The 19576-nt window shown below is 53.6% G+C and overlaps 1 long non-coding RNA gene across 2 annotated transcripts in view; it reads right to left on the bottom strand.

The window, feature by feature from the left end:
• The window catches only part of LOC137434061 (uncharacterized), a 60791-nt gene that overhangs the window by 39628 nt on the left and 1587 nt on the right, over window positions 1–19576 (bottom strand). The gene's annotated exons all lie outside the window — the stretch shown is intronic.

Below are 19576 nucleotides of genomic sequence, written 5' to 3' on the forward strand. Positions count from 1 at the left end.
ATATGCCTAAAATTCCCAAAAAATTTCACCTTAAATTATTCAGAATAAAATATTGAAAACGGCATGATTGTTATGTTTTTATGTGACCATAATATCACTTCTCCAGAAAATATAGCAATATCATGGGTATATTACACTGTTTTGACGACAACAAACTTGTAATGTGCGAGGTTGTAAAAAAACGGGGGGGGTGCTTAACTTAATTCTTTGTGTATATATAAGCAAAACCATATAAATACATTATAAGCCCAGGGGAAAGGAGGTATTTGGCCTTTCACTCACTCACTGCAGGCAGGTAGGTGGTCTTTCTGTCTTCTACTGACTCCTCTCCGGCATAGCTCCTCCAGTACTATCTGTGCTCTGTCCCCCAAATATTCCTACAGGTCGCACAAGATCTGCCGGCAACCCTCTTCTGGTGAAACTGTCAAAATCAAGACTCTCTGCTCACCTTCACTCTTTCATTCCTCTTTTCTCCCACCTCTGGAACAAACTCCCTCACTCTCTTCAATCCCACTCCTCCCTCCAGGTCTTTAAAACAGCTGTTCACCACCATCTCTTATACACGAGCCTCGATCTTGTATACAAAAAAACCCCCCAAAAAACTGATAGAACACGCAGAAAAAGTCTGAACCCAGAAATAGACGTTTTACACCTGAAGCAAACATGTATTTGGGAGTTCAATACTGCAATGATTGGCCAAAAGGCCTCATTTCCTTTTTTCAGGTCGTGCAGGATCATGTGACCATTTCTTACATTTGGTGGAGACTGGAACCTTTGTACATTAATTTCCATTCGGCCCGTGGGAAATAAATATCTATCTGTTTTGGATTTGATTCCAATAGAATCCCTTCTTCTTCGATTTGACCTAACGACCTAATGTACAGGTGCAGTCCAAGCTACACCAACATGAATGTCAAAGGGAGCACCTGAGGCTCAATTTCCCAAAGCGCAATTTTAATGTTTACATTAATTTGATTAAGAATTTAAACCTTATGTTATGATGATAATGCATTGTAGCAAATTTCAGGGAATTTGGCCCAAGGGTTTGGAAACAAGGAACAGATCAGTTGCTTTATAGATACAGTACAGTACATAAGATGCAATCACGCCTATCACCCGTAATTGAAGGGAATAACCAATCAGCTCTCATCAAATCAATTACCCTAGGTGGCTAAGATTTCCATAAATTAACTCACATTCCCTCCCAGCCAAAAAAGCTGCATAAAGTAACCTGTGTGTATGCATACAGCACACACACACACACACACACACACACACACACACACACACACACACACTCAAAATCATCCACCTTGAAAGAAATCAATCTCTGTTTCGCATCGGCACTATTCACTCAAGAAAAGGTAACGTGGAAACAACACCAGAAGAGGAAAAAAACCAGGCCCTACAGATAGAAACCAAATTCCACCTTGGAGACACAGAGCAACTGAGGAGGAAGTAGGACAAATACGCCAGTTCAGGAAAGGAAACGGCCACCCAAAAATAAAAAAAGAGAATCCAAAGAATAAAAAAACAAATACAAAATCGAAGACAAAGACCTCGAGTGTTTGGGTGCTGAAAACAAACTCAAAATAGAAATGATAGCAAGGACGATTATAACAAACTAGGAAGAAGGAAACGACAGGAAAAAAAAAACACATATTTGAGAGTAACCCAAAGAGATTCTACAGTCAATTGGGGAAATGAAACCAGAATGTATCAACTCCCCCTGAAAAGGAAAAGCTGAAAAAATTCTGGAAAGGAATCAGCGGTACACTGAAATCAACACTGTGGCTTCCAGTCCTGTTTAACACCCCACCCCCTGATGGGTGCTGGAAGGCAAGAACGCCGAGAGTGTTTGACTGCATCAAAGCCAACCCAGACCTTCCAATCCATGAAGACCTGCAGAATCTACCAACTATGCGACTCGAGTCATGCAAACATTCCAAGGGTTCTGCAAATGTTTTGAGTGATGCGGGGGTTTTTTTTTAAACACAAAGGGCAAATGGCGTAAGCTCTGAACGGACAACATTGTTAACAAAGAACTGTTGAGTGATCCGACAGAAGAGTCTCCAGGTTTCGACCTCCCACAGAAGCAGCTCAACAGGTTCCGCACTCTCCATGCAAGGACATCACACCACCTCCACCAATGGAATTTCAAAGACAGCCCCCCGTGGTCACCCAGATCAGACTATTCATAACTTTGTGAATAAGTATTGTCGAGGATTTACCTCCCAGCACTCTCCCCTCCCCCCTCCCCCAGAGATGATCATTTGACCAAACTGAGACAGTTACAGGATAATTTATTAAAGGGAGGGGATACATGTACATGGGAAAGCTGCCGTGTAAGCAAGTAACGGCCCAGCTTCTCAATTAGGACACAGCAGGCCAGGGTTTATATACTGTACAGAAAATAATGAAAGGAGACTTTAAAGGTAAGAGGAAAGGCATAACAATTGGGGGGCTGTTTAGTAAGGGAAAAGCTATCTTCTCGTCCACGCAGCTTTGCCCAAGATGGGAGCCTTGCATAACTTCAACAACAGGCTATGTTATTACAGGCTAGGGGTCGGTGCTGCCGAGCTTTGTTCAGTTCCCAGAATGCTCGAGGGCTGCCTGGTAACAAAGACAAATGTATGAAATCCCCAACAGTATCACCTATGGAAATTTGATGAAGGATTTAGGGAAATCCACCTAACAACAGACAGTTCTGTGACTTGGCTGTCCAACATTTACTTAGATCTGTGAGCTGTAATTTGTCATACACAAGTTTACATTAGATTAGTTCAGAAAATGACTACGTAGCAAATCGAAAGAAAACATGAGAAACATATGACTAAGAATAAGATAATAGCAAGCCATTGTATTGAAGTACATAAGGGGTGAAGAACAGGTTAAGACAAGCGTGAGGCCATTATGGGAGATAGGTTGGTGATGAAAGCGAAATGGCAGGCTTATTCAAAAGTTACCCTGCTTTAACATTTACACAAGAACAGTCAGGGGCATTACTAATAGCAGAGAGAATCTAGGAGATGAGGACGTGCTTTCAGAGGAGTTGCAGATAGGAATGGAGGAAATGAAGAATGTAACTACTTGCTCAGAGCACGAGATTCACTTTTTGTATAGATATTCTTTCCTGAGTTTATACATTTCATGCAACAATAAACCCAGGATTTCTATCTTTTGTACACCTCTGTTGACCCCATGTTTGGCTTACATATTTCCTGCTTATAAAGGATGATTACGTCGAATTAAAGCACTGGCAGCTTAATTTTGGCGATTGAGGCCTGTCACAACACCCCAAGGTTATTTATTCGATCTGCACCAGGAGGCCGGTGAACTCCAAAGTTGAGGTTTTGTCAAGTAAAACAAGCATTCTGAGTATTGTGCTGCAATACATGTCCCCCACCAAAGTTCAAAGTGCCATAACTTTGTCAAAAATGATCGAATATGCAAATTTATGCACGGTTGATGCTGGTTTTCAAACTTGATCTGAGGTATGCTGAGACACGTGTGTCACGCCTCGCCTCGTTGATAAGCCCGCAAGGTCGCTCCGTGGAGCGGCCTGCACGTATTGCACTGTGAATTATATAAATTATTACCAACTCACGGTCTGAGGTACTAGCGATTCAAGAGATATCCATTTTAAAAATATTTTCGTTTAATTAACGATATCTGCCAAACCACGTGCCCTATCGCAAATTCCAAAAGGACATTTTAGTGCTGAACAGATCTGTGAAGTTTCCCCTCGATTGGATCAAAAATGAGGGAGGAGCTCGGTTTTAAAGGTTCATGCTTAAAAACGTCATAACTCTGAAACCATGTGACGCATGACGTCATGCTCGCTGACTTTTTTGTTCGTCATGGGTATGCGATTCTGCCTGCAAAGTTTGGCCTCGATGTGTTCAGCCGTTGCACCGGTGCAAAGAAAAAGGGGTTTTCGTGTTTTCACGAAAAACAATATGGCGACCGAACCACGTGACCTGTGACGTCATAATTACCTGCCATTAAAATATTCTACAGACCGAGTCCACCATATGGTGAAAATTTTATCTCAGTCGGTCCTATTATTGCAAAGAAATTGGTTTTTAAAGGAAATTAAAACTTAAAATGGCACTGAGTTAAGGATCATCAGAATTATCAGAATTACCAAAGTTCAAAGTGCCATAACTTTGTTAAAAATGATCGAAACGTCGTGAAGTTCGAACTTGACCTGTAACTTATCATGAGGAAACCATGTGCCTAGTTTGAAATCAATAGCATTAAGCGTTTAGAAAAAAAGTCCGGAAAACTGTTCTTTGCGGTGACGGACGGAGGGACGGCGTGCAAACCTATAGTCCCCTCCGGTGTACACCGGTAGGGGACTAATAAGCGGTACACACAGAAGGATACACGATGAAGTAACTCCTGACCAGCTATTCTTCTTCTTCTCTCCCTTATACTTTGATTTTCCATTTATACTCTATATCCTCAGAAAGAGAACATTCATGAGAGTCCCCTACCTCTAAACACTGCTCATATGTGCTAGACTATTCTACATCCAGAAGAGTGTGCAGATTCAAGCGTTTTCCACAAACGGATGTCACGATGGAGACTGGCGGTCTTGCCAAGTTGAAACCAATCGGAACATCCTTTGGCGAATTTACACGTTTTGGTGGTATTTGGATGCTGAGTGTACTCTTCCTTCCTCACCTATTCTAGGAGCAAAGCTTCATTTGCCCGAAGACAAAGTTAAAGGGCTGTTTGTCTCTACTTTCAAAATAAACATTTCCAAAGTTAAGGCATGTCTGGCATTTGTGGGAGAGATAAGCAAGTTCAAATAGACTGCTGTGAAACCGTTTATTCAGTGAACAGACAGCATGCCTGCTGTGTGAGGAGGCACTAGTGCAGCACTTTCAGGTTCAGAGAAGTGGAAGTAGATTGAAAGTTGGGGGGGAGGAAATTAAACAAGCATTCTGAGTATTGCGCTGCAATACATGTCCCCTACCGGCAGTCTGTCGTCCGGAAAACTGTTGGGGAAATTACCAAAGTTCAAAGTGCCATAACTTTGTCAAAAATGATCGTAACGTCGTGAAGTTCGAACTTGATCTGTAACCTATCATGAGGAAACCATGTACCAAGTTTGAAATCATTAGCATTAAGAGTTTAGAAAAAAAAGTCCGGAAAACTGTTCTTTGCGTGACGGACGGACAGACTGACAGATGGAGGAACGGAGTGCAAACCTGTAGTCCCCTCCGGTGTACACCAGTAGGGGACTAATAAGGGAAGAGAAGGCAGGGGTGAGGGACTGGGGAAAGGGTTGGAGGCATTTTGAATTAATCGAGGCCAGTGGGGAAGGAAGATCAAGGTGGAGATTGGAAGAGTTATACGGTATACCACCCACTGATGGACTCAATTCAGGCCCTATGTTGGACTCAATTCAGGCTCGCACAGAAGGGGATTATATATAAATAAATAGAACCACCTTTAGAGGCCATTTTCCCCACAGAGCGGGCGTTGGCCTTTTTCGGGCACCGTGGTCCCCTTTTTGACTTTTTCGGGCACCGTGGTCCCCTTTTTGACTTTTTCGGGCACCGTGGTCCCCTTTTTGACTTTTTTGGGCACCATGGTCCCCTTTTTGAAGCAATGTTTTACAGCCGGATGCCCTTTCTGCCACCAACCCTGTTGGTCACCCCTTGCGACACAGGGAATTACCAGTGAACTGGTACTCAATTTGCCGACCTCGGAAGGGATGACAGGCTGAGTCAACCCCACTGGTGTTAATTCAGCGATCGACCGGGATTCGGAACCCAGGATCCTAGGATCCCAAGCCGGCACCCTAACCGCTAAGCCAACACCAGGCTCAATATATGTAAATAAATATAAAGAGTATTTCCGACAATAAGGTCTCATTGTTAAAAATTCAATCAAAATCATTTAACCTTGATCAATCATACTAGTGAATGATATCTACTGAAGGTGAGCCAATTTGTTCCCATAGTTTGAACCAAAGTGGAAGCATGATCAGACAGACAAAAGTGGATTGACAAACATCCGACGGAAATGAAAATGAGTAGAAAGTAGAGTGGGAAAATTACTTAATTTAGCCGAGGCTGAGCGAATCGAGGTTGTTGCAGCTTATTCCTGATACGTGAAACACCCTGCAACCTACGCCTGCAGAAAACAGACTTTTTGGAATGCCCGCCGCATTTCCCATCCAATCTTCATGCTACTTTGTTAAACAATTCTCCATCGGTAAACGCTTCTATGTTGAAAGTTTTGTGTCAATTGCTCAAGCGGTTGCGGAGAAAATGAATTTTAAAGCAAATAAAGGTGAGGAAGTGAAGGAGGAAGGAAAAAAAAGTGAGGGCCTCAGGCGACAATCCACAACAAGGTTTATTGTGGATGCCTATTGTTAGTTTTATATTGAAAATCAGGAAGAGTGTGGACCATAGACAAGAGGAAGAATAACATCAAGTGAGACCCATGGATGGAAGGAGGTAAATGAGCAAAGAATGGTGAGATCTATGGGATGGGATGACAAGAGGTAAAAGACCAATCTCCACTTTAAGGTTGAGGAGGGTGGGAGAGATATTGGTCTCCGCTCTCCACAACAACTATGGGGTCCAGTTGATAATGGTTGCCATGTGCCCTGCCTGAACGAGTGACCAAGTGCTGATACTTAATGGAAGCAATGTTTGCTTTTGGAGTTCTGAAGTGTCAGAAAATTGTTCTTTTAATTCCATTTTAGTTTTGGAATTGTTGAAGAGCCTCAGACACAAATACATATGTTTAAAAATATAAAGGTCAAGGGAGGAAGAAAAGATGAGGAAAACATTTTGCTTTGTCCCATGGTGCTCTGTCTGAGTGTATACATTGCATTCAGAAAGTACGTCACACCCCTTGACTTTTTTTCACATTTTGTTGTTACAGCCTGAATTTTAAATTCATTAAATTGAGATTTTTTCGTCATGGATCTACACATAAAACCCCAAAATGTCAAAGTGGTAATACCCCAAAATGTCAAAATGTCGAAGTAAATTTTACATAAAAATTTAAAAGGAAATACAGAAATATCTAATTTAAATAAGTATTCAACCCCCCTGTGTAAAACTGGTGTTGGCTTAGCGGTTATGGTGCTGGCTTGGGATCCTAGAATCCTGAGTTTGAATCCTGGTCGATCGTTGAATTAACGCCAGGGGGGTTGACTCGGCCTGTCATCCTTCTGAGGTCGGCAAAATGAGTACCAGGTCACTGGGATGAATGAGCCATTCGCGTATCCTGCGTCGGAGTGGCAACCCACCCAGGATTGTGCCCAATAGCCAAGGAAACTGCTTCGGCAGCCCTATGCATCTTCACGGTGCAAAAAGGAATGCTCATCATCATCAAGCACCTGAGTCAATACTTTGCAGAAGCGCCTTTGGCAGCGATTACAGTTTTGAGTCCTCTTGGGTATGTCTATCAGCTTTGCACATCTGGATTTGTGGAGTTTCTCCCATTCTTCCTTGTAGATTTGCTCAAACTGTCGATTTGGATGGGAAATGTCAGTGAACAACAATATTCAAGTCTTTTCACATTCTCAATGGGATTCAAGTCTGAGCTTTGGCTGGGCCTCTCAAGGACTTTCATGTTATTGTTCTGAAACCATTCCAGTGTTGCTTTGGCTGTATGCTTGGGGTCATTGTCCTGTTGGAACGTACATCTTTGCCGCAGTCTAGGCCCTTTTGCTCTCCGAAGCAGGTTCTCCTCAAGGATTTTTTTTTTAAGGAGTGGCTTCCATCTGGCCACTCTCCCATAAAGCCTTGATTTGTGAAGTGCGGCAGAGACTGTTGTCCTTCCGGCAGGTTCTCCGTATCTCAGCCAAGGAACTCTGTAGTTCTGTCAGAGTGTTCATTGGGTTCTTGGTCACCTCCATGTCCAAGGTCTTTCTTTCCCGGTTGCTCAGTTTGGTCAGACGGCCAGCTCGAGGAAGAGTCTAGATGGTTCCATATTATTTCCATTTCCTAATGATGGAGCTCACTGTGCTCTTCGGAACTTTCAACACGCTAGAAATTGTTTTCTACCGTCCCCCAGATCTATGCCTCCTCACATTTCTATCTCAGAGTCCTACGGACAGTTCCTTGGACTTCATGGTAGGGTTTCTGCTATGACATGCACTGTCAACTGTGGGACCTTGTATATAAAGGTGTGTTTCTTTCTAAGTCATATCGATCAATTGAATTGGCCACAGGTGGACTCCAATGAAGTTCTAGAGACATCTCAAGGATGATCAAAGGAAATTAGATACAATTGAGCTCAATTTGGAGTGTCATAGCAAAGGGGTTGAATACTTATTGGCTCAGGACATTTCAGCTTTTCATTTTTAATTATTTTGCAAAAATTTCTAAAAAACAAATTCCACTTTGACATTATGGGGTATTATGTGTGGACCAGTGACAAGAAAATCTGAATTCAATCCATTTTAAATTCAGGCTGTAACACAACAAAAAGTGAAAAAGTCAAGGGGTGTGAATACTTTCTGAAGGCACTGTACATGTGTACTAGTGGGGTTTGCTTACACATTGTAAGCAATATGTAGGTATGTAGCGGTTACCGCTGGATGCACACAATCGCCTTGCACCGGCCAGAACACGGCCAGACGCACCTCTCCCGGGCATGCCCGGACTCACTGTTCCCGGGCACGCCCGAACCTCCCGGGCACGCCCGGTCTCGTCTTTCCCGGGCATGCCCGCTCTCGCCTTTCCAGGGCTCGCCCAGAGCGTCCGGGCATGCACGCTATCGCCTTTCCAGGGCTCACCCAGAGCGCCCGGGCACGCCCAGCCTCGACTTGCCAGGCCGCAGCCAAACACGCCCGGGCAGGTCCAGACTCGCCTTTCCAAGGCTCGCCCTTGACACCCGGGCATGCCCGGTATAGCTTTTGCCGGGCAAACTTCCCGACATAAATGTGTATATATATTGCTGCCCGATAAACGGGCTTGTCAGAATACCTGAGCTGTTTTGTTTCAATAAAGCAACTCGGACGAATTCCGTCTTTGGTCGCGTCAATTCTTTCGACTCGCGTTGGAGCGCAGTTCCTTCATTGGTGACCTACCGACATGGATACGGCAGTGACGCTTAAACTGCCTACCTTCTGGGAGGCTCACATGGCTGTTTGGTTCGCTCAGGCGGACACTCAGTTCGCCCTGCGAGGCATCACCGCGGACGACACCCGCTTCCAACATGTTGTGGCGGCGCTCGGTTCCGCCACCGCGGCCCGCGCCTTGAGCCTCCTCGAGCACCCGCCGGCTGCTGACAAATACGACGCGCTGAAGACACTCCTCCTCGACGCTTTCGCCCTCTCACCGGCAGCACGCGCACGGCGCCTGCTCGCTCTGCCCGAGCTCGGCGACACGCGCCCGTCAGAGCGCATGGACTATATGCTCTCGTTGCTCGGTGAGCACTCTCTGGATTTTCTGTTCCGCGAGCTGTTCCTTCGCCAGCTGCCTCACCCGGTACGCCTCGCCCTGGCTGGCACGTTGATCACGGATTCCCGCGCCCTCGCCAGGGAAGCCGATAAGATCTCCTCGGCGGGCCAGCACATCGGCGCGGTTACCTGGAGCCCGCCGCCGTCCGAGGCGACGCCCACGATGCCCGAGCGCCCTGCGCGGTTGGAGGCCGAACTGCCGGTGCAACTGGCGGCCGCCACGCCGCACCGCCAGCTTCCGACACGACGGCCGGGGCCTCCACCTGACCGGGCGTGGTGTTATTACCACGCCAGGTTCGGACACAAGGCTCGGACGTGCCGGCCCCCGTGCACTTTCGGCAGGTCGGGAAACGGCCGGGCCGGCGTTCATTCCCAGCCATGAGCGCCGGCCACTCGGGCAACTTGCTGTTTATTCGGGACAAAGCGTCTGGGCGGCGTTTCCTGTGTGACACCGGTGCCCAAATGAGCGTCATACCCGCCTCCGAGCAGGACAGGCGGGACGCCGTTTGCGGCCCCTCTTTGGTCACTGCTAATGGCTCGGCCATACGCACTTTCGGCCCACGCGTCGTCACCCTCTGCTTCGGCAGCCAGCGTTTTCAATGGACTTTTGTGACCGCCTGCGTCCCCATGGCTTTGCTGGGCGCCGACTTCCTCTGCGCGCACGGGCTGCTGGTCGACGTCAAACGTCGTCGCCTTGTCAATGCCGAGACCTTCAGCTCCCTGGCGTGCACGATGAGCAGCTCCGCGCCGACCGAACTGGCGTGCGCCCTCCCGGCAGCGAACGAGTTCGCTCGCCTGCTCGTGGAATTCCCGGCCCTCACGCGGCTGACGTTTTCGGCCGTCGCGGTGCGGCACGGGATTGAGCACCACATACCCACTACGGGCCCGCCGGTCTACGCCAGGGCCCGCCGCCTCGACCCGGCCAAGCTCGCCGTGGCGAAGGCCGAGTTCGACGCGTTGGAGCACCTCGGCATCGTGCGGCGCTCCGATAGCACGTGGGCCTCGCCACTGCACATCGTGCCAAAGCCGGGGGGTGGATGGTGCCCGTGTGGCGACTACCGCCGTCTCAACGACGCTACCACCCCCGACAGGTACCCGATCCCGCATATTCAGGACTTTTCCGCCCGTTTGGCGGGACGGGTCATCTTTTCGAAAATTGACCTGATACGGGGCTACCACCAGGTACCTGTCCGGGCGGCCGACGTCCCGAAGACGGCCGTCATCACGCCGTTCGACCTGTTCGAATTTTTGCGGATGCCGTTTGGCCTCAAGAACGCGGCCCAGGCGTTCCAGCGCTTGATGGACGGCGTGCTGCGCGACCTGCCGTTTCTTTTCGTCTATCTGGACGATATCCTCGTCGCCAGCACGTCCCGCGCCGAGCACCTCCTCCACCTCCGAACACTGTTCGGTCGCCTCAGCGAGCACGGCTTAATTGTCAACCCGGTCAAATGCCACTTCGGCGCGACGACCGTTGACTTTTTGGGCCACCGCATCACCAAGACCGGGGCCGTGCCGCTGCCGACCAAGGTCGAGGCCATCACCACGTTCCCGCATCCCCGTTCCATCAAGGCCCTCCAAGAGTTCCTCGGCATGGTGAATTTTTATCACCGATTCGTGCCCCGCGCTGCTCAGCTCATGCGGCCCCTTTACGAGGCCCTCCGGGGCAAGCCGGCCAAGCATGACATTGTTTGGTCTGCGGCCATGGACGCGGCCTTCGCCAGCGCCAAACGGGCCCTCGCCGACGCAACGCTGCTGGCTCACCCGGTGCTCAACGCGCCCATTGCCCTCACTACGGACGCCTCCAACTACGCGGTGGGCGCCGTCCATGAGCAATGGGTGGACGGGGTTTGGCAGCCACTCGCTTTTTTCAGCCGGCAACTCCGGCCGAACGAGTTAAACTACAGCACGTTCGACCGCGAGCTGCTCGGGCTATTCCTGGCCGTTCGCCATTTCCGACACCTCCTGGAGGGCCGCCCGTTCACGGCTTTCGTCGACCACAAGCCGTTGGTCTACGCAATGGCTAAGGTCACGGAGCCGTGGTCGGCCCGCCAGCAGCGCCACCTCTCCGCCGTGTCGGAGTTCACCACGGACATCCGGCACGTCGCCGGCAAAGACAATGCCGTGGCCGACTGTCTTTCTCGGGCCAGCGCGAACGCGGTCCAGCTCGGCGTGGACTTCGCGCTCATGGCGGCCGACCAGACCACCGACACCTCGGTGCAGGCACTCCGTGCGGCGGACACGGGCCTCCGCCTGGCCGACATTCCCTTCGCGGGCACCGTCCTGCTCTGCGACGTCTCCCAGGGCCAGCCTCGCCCCATCGTGCCCGTTTCCTGGCAGCGCCGCATCTTCGCCTCCATCCACGGCCTTTCTCACCCGGGCCGGAAAGCTTCTCAGAAGCTGGTGTCGGCGCGTTTCGTCGACGAAACGAAACATCCGCGACTGGGCCAACGCCTGCACGGCCTGCCAGCGGGTCAAGGTCCACCGCCACACCCAGGCCCCGCTGACACCTTTCGCCGTGCCTGAACGGCGTTTCGACCACGTCCACGTGGACCTGGTGGGTCCCCTGCCCCCCTCGCGGGGGTTCACCCACCTGCTCACCATGGTGGACAGGACCACCAGGTGGCCGGAGGCCGTGCCCCTCGCCTCCACCACCACCGCCGACATGGCGCAGGCGTTCATCGCCACCTGGGTCGCGCGCTTCGGCGCACCAGCGGACATCTTGTCCGACCGCGGCCCACAGTTCACGTCTGAGCTTTGGGGCACGGTCGCCCGTTCGTTGGGGGTCACGCTGCACCGCACCACGGCCTACCACCCCCAAGCCAACGGGTTGTGCGAGCGGTTTCACCGCTCCATGAAGGCCGCACTCATGGCCGGCCTTCAGGACGACGGTTGGGCCAACCGGCTGCCGTGGGTCCTTTTGGGCCTTCGCACGGCCCCCAAGGAAGACCTCCAGGCGTCCGCCGCCGAGCTCGTCTACGGCCAGCCGCTCCGCGTCCCGGGCGAATTCGTGCCCGACGCTACCAGTCCCTGGTCCGCCGCTTGCCAGCGCTCGGACCTCCAGGAGGCCGCCCGACGATTTGCCCCCGTGCCGACGTCCCGCCACGGTGGCCCCCAGTCCTACGTCCCCCCGGCGCTTTGCACAGCGGAGTACGTCTTTGTGCGTCATGACGTGCACCGGGGGCCACTCCGGCCGCCGTACGACGGGCCCTTCCGGGTCCTGCGACGGGGCGACAAGCCTTTCATCGTCGACTTCGGCGGCCGACCGGACCGGATTTCTGTGGACCGCCTCAAACCGGCGCACATGGACGTCGACCGACCACCACGGTTGGCCCTTCCTCCGCGGCGAGGCCGCCCCCCGTCCACAGTTCCCCCCGCTCGACCACCCACCACCACGTCGGACCCCTCCCCATGACCCTCCAGGGGTCGCTTCGGCCGGGTCATCCGGATCCCCCTTAAATTGACCCTGCCGGTGCAGGTCGATTCTGGAGGGGCGTGTGTAGCGGTTACCGCTGGATGCACACAATCGCCTTGCACCGGCCAGAACACGGCCAGACGCGCCTCTCCCGGGCATGCCCGGACTCACTGTTCCCGGGCACGCCCGAACCTCCCGGGCACGCCCGGTCTCGTCTTTCCCGGGCATGCCTGCTCTCGCCTTTCCAGGGCTCGCCCAGAGCGTCCGGGCATGCCCGCTATCGCCTTTCCAGGGCTCGCCCAGAGCGCCCGGGCATGCCCAGCCTCGACTTGCCAGGCCGCAGCCAAACACGCCCGGGCAGGTCCAGACTCGCCTTTCCAAGGCTCGCCCTTGACACCCGGGCATGCCCGGTATAGCTTTTGCCGGGCAAACTTCCCGACATAAATGTGTATATATATTGCTGCCCGATAAACGGGCTTGTCAGAATACCTGAGCTGTTTTGTTTCAATAAAGCAACTCGGACGAATTCCGTCTTTGGTCGCGTCAATTCTTTCGACTCGCGTTGGAGCGCAGTTCCTTCAGGTACATAATAAATAGAAGTGAAGGAGCTGGGGCTCCCACGTCGATCGGAAGAATGGACGCGACAAAAAGCTAGAATTCATCCGAGTTGCTTTAATCAAACCAAACACTCAGGCACCCTGAAAAGCCCGTTTATCGGGCAGCAATATATATACATATTATCCCGGAGCGTTTGCCCAGGAAAGGCGAGAGGGGGCGTGGCCCAGCGTCCTGGCTGCGGCCTGGCAAGTTGAGGGCGAGCCTGCCCGGGCATGCCCGGGCGTCCCGACCGAGGCCTGGCAAGTTGAGCGCGGGCCTGCCCGGGCGTCCTGGACGAGCCCGGCATGGTGATCGCTCCGCGTCCTTGATAGGTGCAAGGCGACTGTGAAAACCCAGCGGTAGCTGCTACACACGTCCCCCCAGAATCGACTTGCACCGGCAGGGTCAATTTGAGGGGGGTCCTGATGACCCGGCCGAAGCGACCTCTGGCGGGTCGTGGGAGGGGGTCCGGTGTGGTGGTGGGCGGTCGAGTGGGGGGCACCGTGGACGGGGGGCGGCCTCGCCGCGGCGGAAGGGCCACCCGTGGTGGGTGGTCGACGTCCACGTGCGCCGGCTTGAGGCGGTCCACCGCAATCCGGTCCGACCTGCCGCCGATGTTGATGACGAACGACTTGTCGTCCCGGCGCAGCACCCGGAAGGGCCCGTCGTACGGCGGCCGGAGTGGCCCCTGATGTGCGTCGTGACGCACAAAAACATACTCCGCTGTGCGAAGTGCTGGGGGGACGTAGGACTGGGGGTCACCGTGGTGGGATGTTGGCACGGGGGCAAACCGTCGGGCGGCCTCCTGGAGGTCCGAGCGCTGGTGAGCTGCGGACCAGGGACTGGTAGCGTCGGCCACGAATTCGCCCGGGACGCGTAGCGCCTGGCCAGAGACAAGCTCGGCGGTAGATGCCTGGAGGTCCTCCTTGGGGGCCGTGCGGAGGCCCAAAAGGACCCACGGCAGCCGGTCGGCCCAACCGCCGTCTTGAAGGCCGGCCATGAGCGCGGCCTTCATGGAGCGGTGGAATCGCTCGCACAACCCGTTTGCTTGGGGGTGGTAGGCCGTAGTACGGTGGAGCTTGACCCCCAGGTTGCGGGCGACCACGCCCCACAGCTCGGAGGTGAACTGTGGTCCGCGGTCTGACGAGATGTCCGCCGGTGCGCCGAAGCGGGCGACCCAGGTGGCGATGAAAGCCTGCGCCACGTCGGCGGTGGTGGTGGAGACGAGGGGAACGGCCTCCGACCACCTGGTGGTCCTGTCCACCATGGTGAGCAGGTGTGTGAACCCCCGTGACGGGGGGAGGGGGCCCACCAGATCCACGTTGACGTGGTCGAAACGTCGTTTGGGCACAGTGAAAGGTGCCAGCGGGGCCTGGGTGTGTCGGTGGACCTTGGCCCGTTGGCAGGCCGTGCAGGTGCTGGTCCAATCGCGGACGTCCCGACGAAGGCCGTGCCAGACGAATTGCGCCGACACCAGCTTCTGGGAAGCGTTCCGGCCCGGGTGGGAAAGGCCGTGGAGGGAGGCGAAGATGCGGCGTTGCCAGGTGACGGGCACGATGGGGCGAGGCTGGCCATGGGAGACGTCGCAGAGCAGGACAGTGTCCGCAAAGGGGATGTCGGCCAGGCGGAGGCCCGTGTCCGCCGCCCGGAGGGCTTGCACCGTGGTGTCGGTGGTTTGGTCCGCCGCCATAAGCGCAAAGTCCACGCCCAGGTGGACCGCGCTCGCGCTGGCCCGGGAAAGACAGTCGGCCACAGCGTTGTTTTTGCCGGCGACATGCCGGATGTCCGTGGTAAACTCCGACACGGCGGAGAGGTGGCGCTGTTGGCGGGCCGACCACGGCTCCGTGACCTTGGCCATGGCGTAAACCAACGGCTTGTGGTCGACGAACGCCGTGAAAGGTCGGCCCTCCAGGAGGTGGCGGAAATGGCGGACGGCCAGGTGTAGACCGAGGAGCTCCCGGTCAAACGTGCTGTATTTGAGCTCGTTCGGCCGGAGCTGCCGGCTGAAAAAAGCGAGTGGCTGCCAAACCCCGTTCACCCATTGCTCATGTACGGCGCCCACCGCGTAGTCGGAGGCATCCGTGGTGAGGGCGATGGGAGCGTTGAGCACCGGGTGAGCGAGCAGTGTTGCGTCGGCGAGGACCCGCTTTGAGCTTTGGAAGGCCGCATCCATTGCTGCGGACCAGGCGATGTCGTGCTTGGCCGGCTTGCCCCGGAGGGCTTCGTGGAGGGGCCGCATGAGTTGAGCAGCGCGGGGCACGAAGCGGTGATAAAAATTCACCATTCCCAGGAATTCCTGCAGGGCCTTTATGGTGCGGGGACGCAGGAACGTGGTGATGGCCTCGACCTTGGTTGGCAGTGGCACGGCCCCGTTCTTGGTGATGTGGTGGCCCAAAAAATCAACGGCCGTCGTGCCGAAGTGGCATTTGGCCGGGTTGACGATGAGGCCGTGCTCGCTGAGGCGCCCGAACAGTGTTCGGAGGTGGAGGAGGTGCTCGGCCCGGGACGTGCTGGCGACGAGGATGTCGTCCAGGTAAACGAAAAGGAACGGCAGGTCACGCAGCACGCCGTCCATCAAGCGCTGGAACGCCTGAGCCGCGTTCTTGAGACCAAACGGCATCCGCAAGAATTCGAATAAGCCGAACGGCGTGATGACTGCCGTTTTAGGGACGTCGGCCGCCCTGACAGGTACCTGGTGATATCCCCGTATGAGATCAATTTTCGAAAAAATGACCCGTCCCGCCAGACGGGCGGAGAAGTCTTGGATATGCGGGATCGGGTACCTGTCGGGGGTGGTAGCGTCATTGAGACGGCGGTAGTCACCACACGGGCGCCATCCACCCCCCGGCTTTGGCACGATGTGCAGTGGCGAGGCCCATGCGCTATCGGAGCGCCGCACGATGCCGAGGTGCTCCAACGCGTCGAATTCGGCCTTCGCCATGGCGAGCTTGGCTGGGTCGAGGCGGCGGGCCCTGGCGTAGACCGGCGGGCCCGTGGTTGGTATGTGGTGCTCGATCCCATGCCGTACTGCGACGGCCGAAAACGTCGGCCGCGTGAGGGCCGGGAACTCCGTGAGCAGGCGAGCAAACTCGTTCGCCGCCGGGACGGCGCATGCCAGCTCGGTCGGCGCGGAGCTGCTCAATGTGCATACCAGGGAGCTGAAGGTTTCGGCGTTGATTAAACGACACCGTTGGACGTCCACCAGCAGTCCGTGTGCGCAGAGGAAGTCGGCGCCTAGCAGAGCCATGGGCACGTTTGCGGTTACAAACGTCCAAGCAAAGCGTTGGCCGCCGAAGCAGAGGGTGACGTTGCGCGGGCCGAAGGTGCGGATGGTCGATCCGTTGGCCGCAACCAAGGAGGGGCCGCAAACCGCGGATTGCCTGTCCTGGTCAGAGGCGGGTATGACGCTCAGTTGGGCGCCGGTGTCGCACAGGAAGCGCCGTCCGGACGCTTTATCCGTGATGAACAGTAAGTTGCCCGTGTGGCCGGCGCTCATGGCTGGTAATGAACGCCGGCCCGGCCGTTTCCCGGCCTGCCGAAGGTGCACGGGGGTCGGCATGTCCGGGCCTTCTGTCCGAACCTGGCATGATAGTAACACCACGCTTGGTCAGGTGGAGGCCCCGGTCGTCGTGCTGGAGGTGGTCGGCTCGGTGTAGCGGCCGCCAATTGCGTCGGCAGTTCGGTCATCGACCGTGCCGGGTGCTCGGGCGCCATGGGTGTTGCGTCGGACGGCGGTGGGTCCCATGTCGCCGCTGCGATGCGCTGTCCTGCGGCGGAGATCTTGTCGGCTTCTCTGGCAAGGGCCCGGGGATCTGTGATCGTCGTGCTTGCCAGGGCGAGGCGTACCGGGTTAGGCAGCTGACGGAGGAACAGCTCCCGGAACAGGAATGCCGGAGAGTGCTCGCCGAGCAGTGAAAGCATGTAGTCCATTCGCTCGGAAGGGCGCGTGTCGCCGAGCTCGGGCAGGTCGAGCAGGCGCCGTGCGCGCTCCGCCGATGGGAGGGCGAAAGCGTCGAGGAGAAGCTTCTTAATCGCGCCGTATTTGTCAGCGGCTGGCGGGCTCTCGAGGAGGCTCAGGGCGCGGGCCGCGGTGGCCGAACCGAGCGCTGCTACCACATGGTGGAAGCGGGTGTCGTCGGCCGTGATGCCTCGCAGGGCGAACAGGGAATCCGCCTGTGCGAACCAAACCGCCGCGTGAGCCTCCCAGAAGGTAGGCAGTTTAAGGGCGACTGCCGTGTCCATGTCGGTAGGTCACCAATGAAGGAGCTGGGGCTCCCACGTCGATCGGAAGAATGGACGCGACAAAAAGCTGGAATTCATCCGAGTTGCTTTAATCAAACCAAACACTCAGGCACTCTGAAAAGCCCGTTTATCGGGCAGCAATATATATACATATTATCCCGGAGCGTTTGCCCAGGAAAGGCGAGAGGGGGCGTGGCCCAGCGTCCTGGCTGCGGCCTGGCAAGTTGAGGGCGAGCCTGCCCGGTAGGCTGGGCCAAATCGGAGGTGATTTTCCTAATTCAATGTAATTTACCTAAAAGTTGTGAGTGAGTATCAGGAACAAAATCATGAAAAAAAAATTCAAAAATATTGACGTTTTACGGTCAGACAGCCCGTTACCATAGCAACAGTTACAGACGACTCAAAAAATGCCTAAATTGACGATTTCTCAAGCTGTGTTTGACCCCCAGAGTTGATTCTGGTACCAAAAGATGCAGAATTGAAAGCCAAGGATGATTGGATAGCTTAACAATGTCTGTGACACAATTCAATACCACTTTTATCCAAAAAACTGATTTTTGTCTGAAATTTCAAGCATATTTATGGAAAAAAATTGAAAATTTTGCTTTTTAATCATAGAATAACCATTAATCAGATTAAATTTACTTTAAATTGTCTTTTAGAACCTTGTATTGTCCAGTTTTTATAACTGTTATAACGTTGTTTAAATTTGGCCATCTTCATTTCAATAAAAAAAAAGTTAACAAAAGCAGCTTACAATCATTAATTTTAATGCCTGCTTTCGGTTGTTACTGTAACCATTCATCAGGGCGTTCAAGGCGCTCTTGCACACATCAAGGATAGGCGCTCTTGTCTTCGATACAACGGCAGTGAACTCTGGGGTCAAGAGTGGAGTCGTAGTAAGACTGGAGACTGAGTTTGGCAGGAGTCTTCTGCAACTGGCGTGTCGGCACCACATCCACGAATTGGTTGGAGGGGCGTCTTGCTCAATAGTGTATGGCCCCACCACAGGACCTAATGAACAGCTGTTCAAGCGACTGCTCAACACTTGGAGTGAATTGGACCAGGGCAACTACACATTGGTCGAGGTGTCTGCTCAACAGAGAGAGCTGGCTGGCCATGTACATGCCACCATCACCTTCCTTCAGACGTGGATGGACAATAGCACAAAGGAGAGTCTTCGACACGACTACCTGGAGCTGGCACACCTCACACTGCTGTTTATTGGAGGGACTGTCCCTGATGGTATGAGGACCATCGCTATCAAAGCTCCTGGGGCATTCCACCACGCCCGTTGGATGAGCAAGACTTTATACACTATAAAGGTGGCACTCTTCCGTTGGCAGCTGGGAGATATCTACACACCCGAAGAGCTGGAAGACATAACCAGTCTCGCTGCATTCATGTCAGTCGTCTACACTAAAGCGTGGTTGACATGTACCAGTGCTGCAGATGCACCATCTAACGACATGTACCTGATGAAGAACCTCCTCAAGGCTGAGGCCAGTATCGCAAAGAATCCAACAAAGTGGCCTGCCAAATTTCTGTCCTTTGTGACTGTGGCCCGAGAGAAGCTACAAAACCATTTGTGGTACCTCTCAGAGAGATTGGTCTCTTTGGCACTCTTCTCGGACAGAACGTCATCTGACAAGCAGACTATGAGAAGGGCTATGCTCAGGTACCATGGGACTGCACATAACATGATACAGGAGATGCCAGCCTCACAGCAATTGGGGAGTAAAGCCCTCAAAGACTTTGTTGGTTACGACTCTTGGAGCATGTTTGAACTCTTGGGTATTGACTCCAGTTTTGTCAAGCTCCCCGTTGCACAGTGGCCCACCTCAGACAGCTATCGTCATGGCAAGGAAGTTGTGGCCAAACTCCCA

Source organism: Myxine glutinosa, chromosome 1 (assembly GCF_964187855.1).
Source record: "Myxine glutinosa chromosome 1, kmMyxGlut1.1, whole genome shotgun sequence".
Lineage (NCBI taxonomy): Eukaryota > Metazoa > Chordata > Myxini > Myxiniformes > Myxinidae > Myxine > Myxine glutinosa.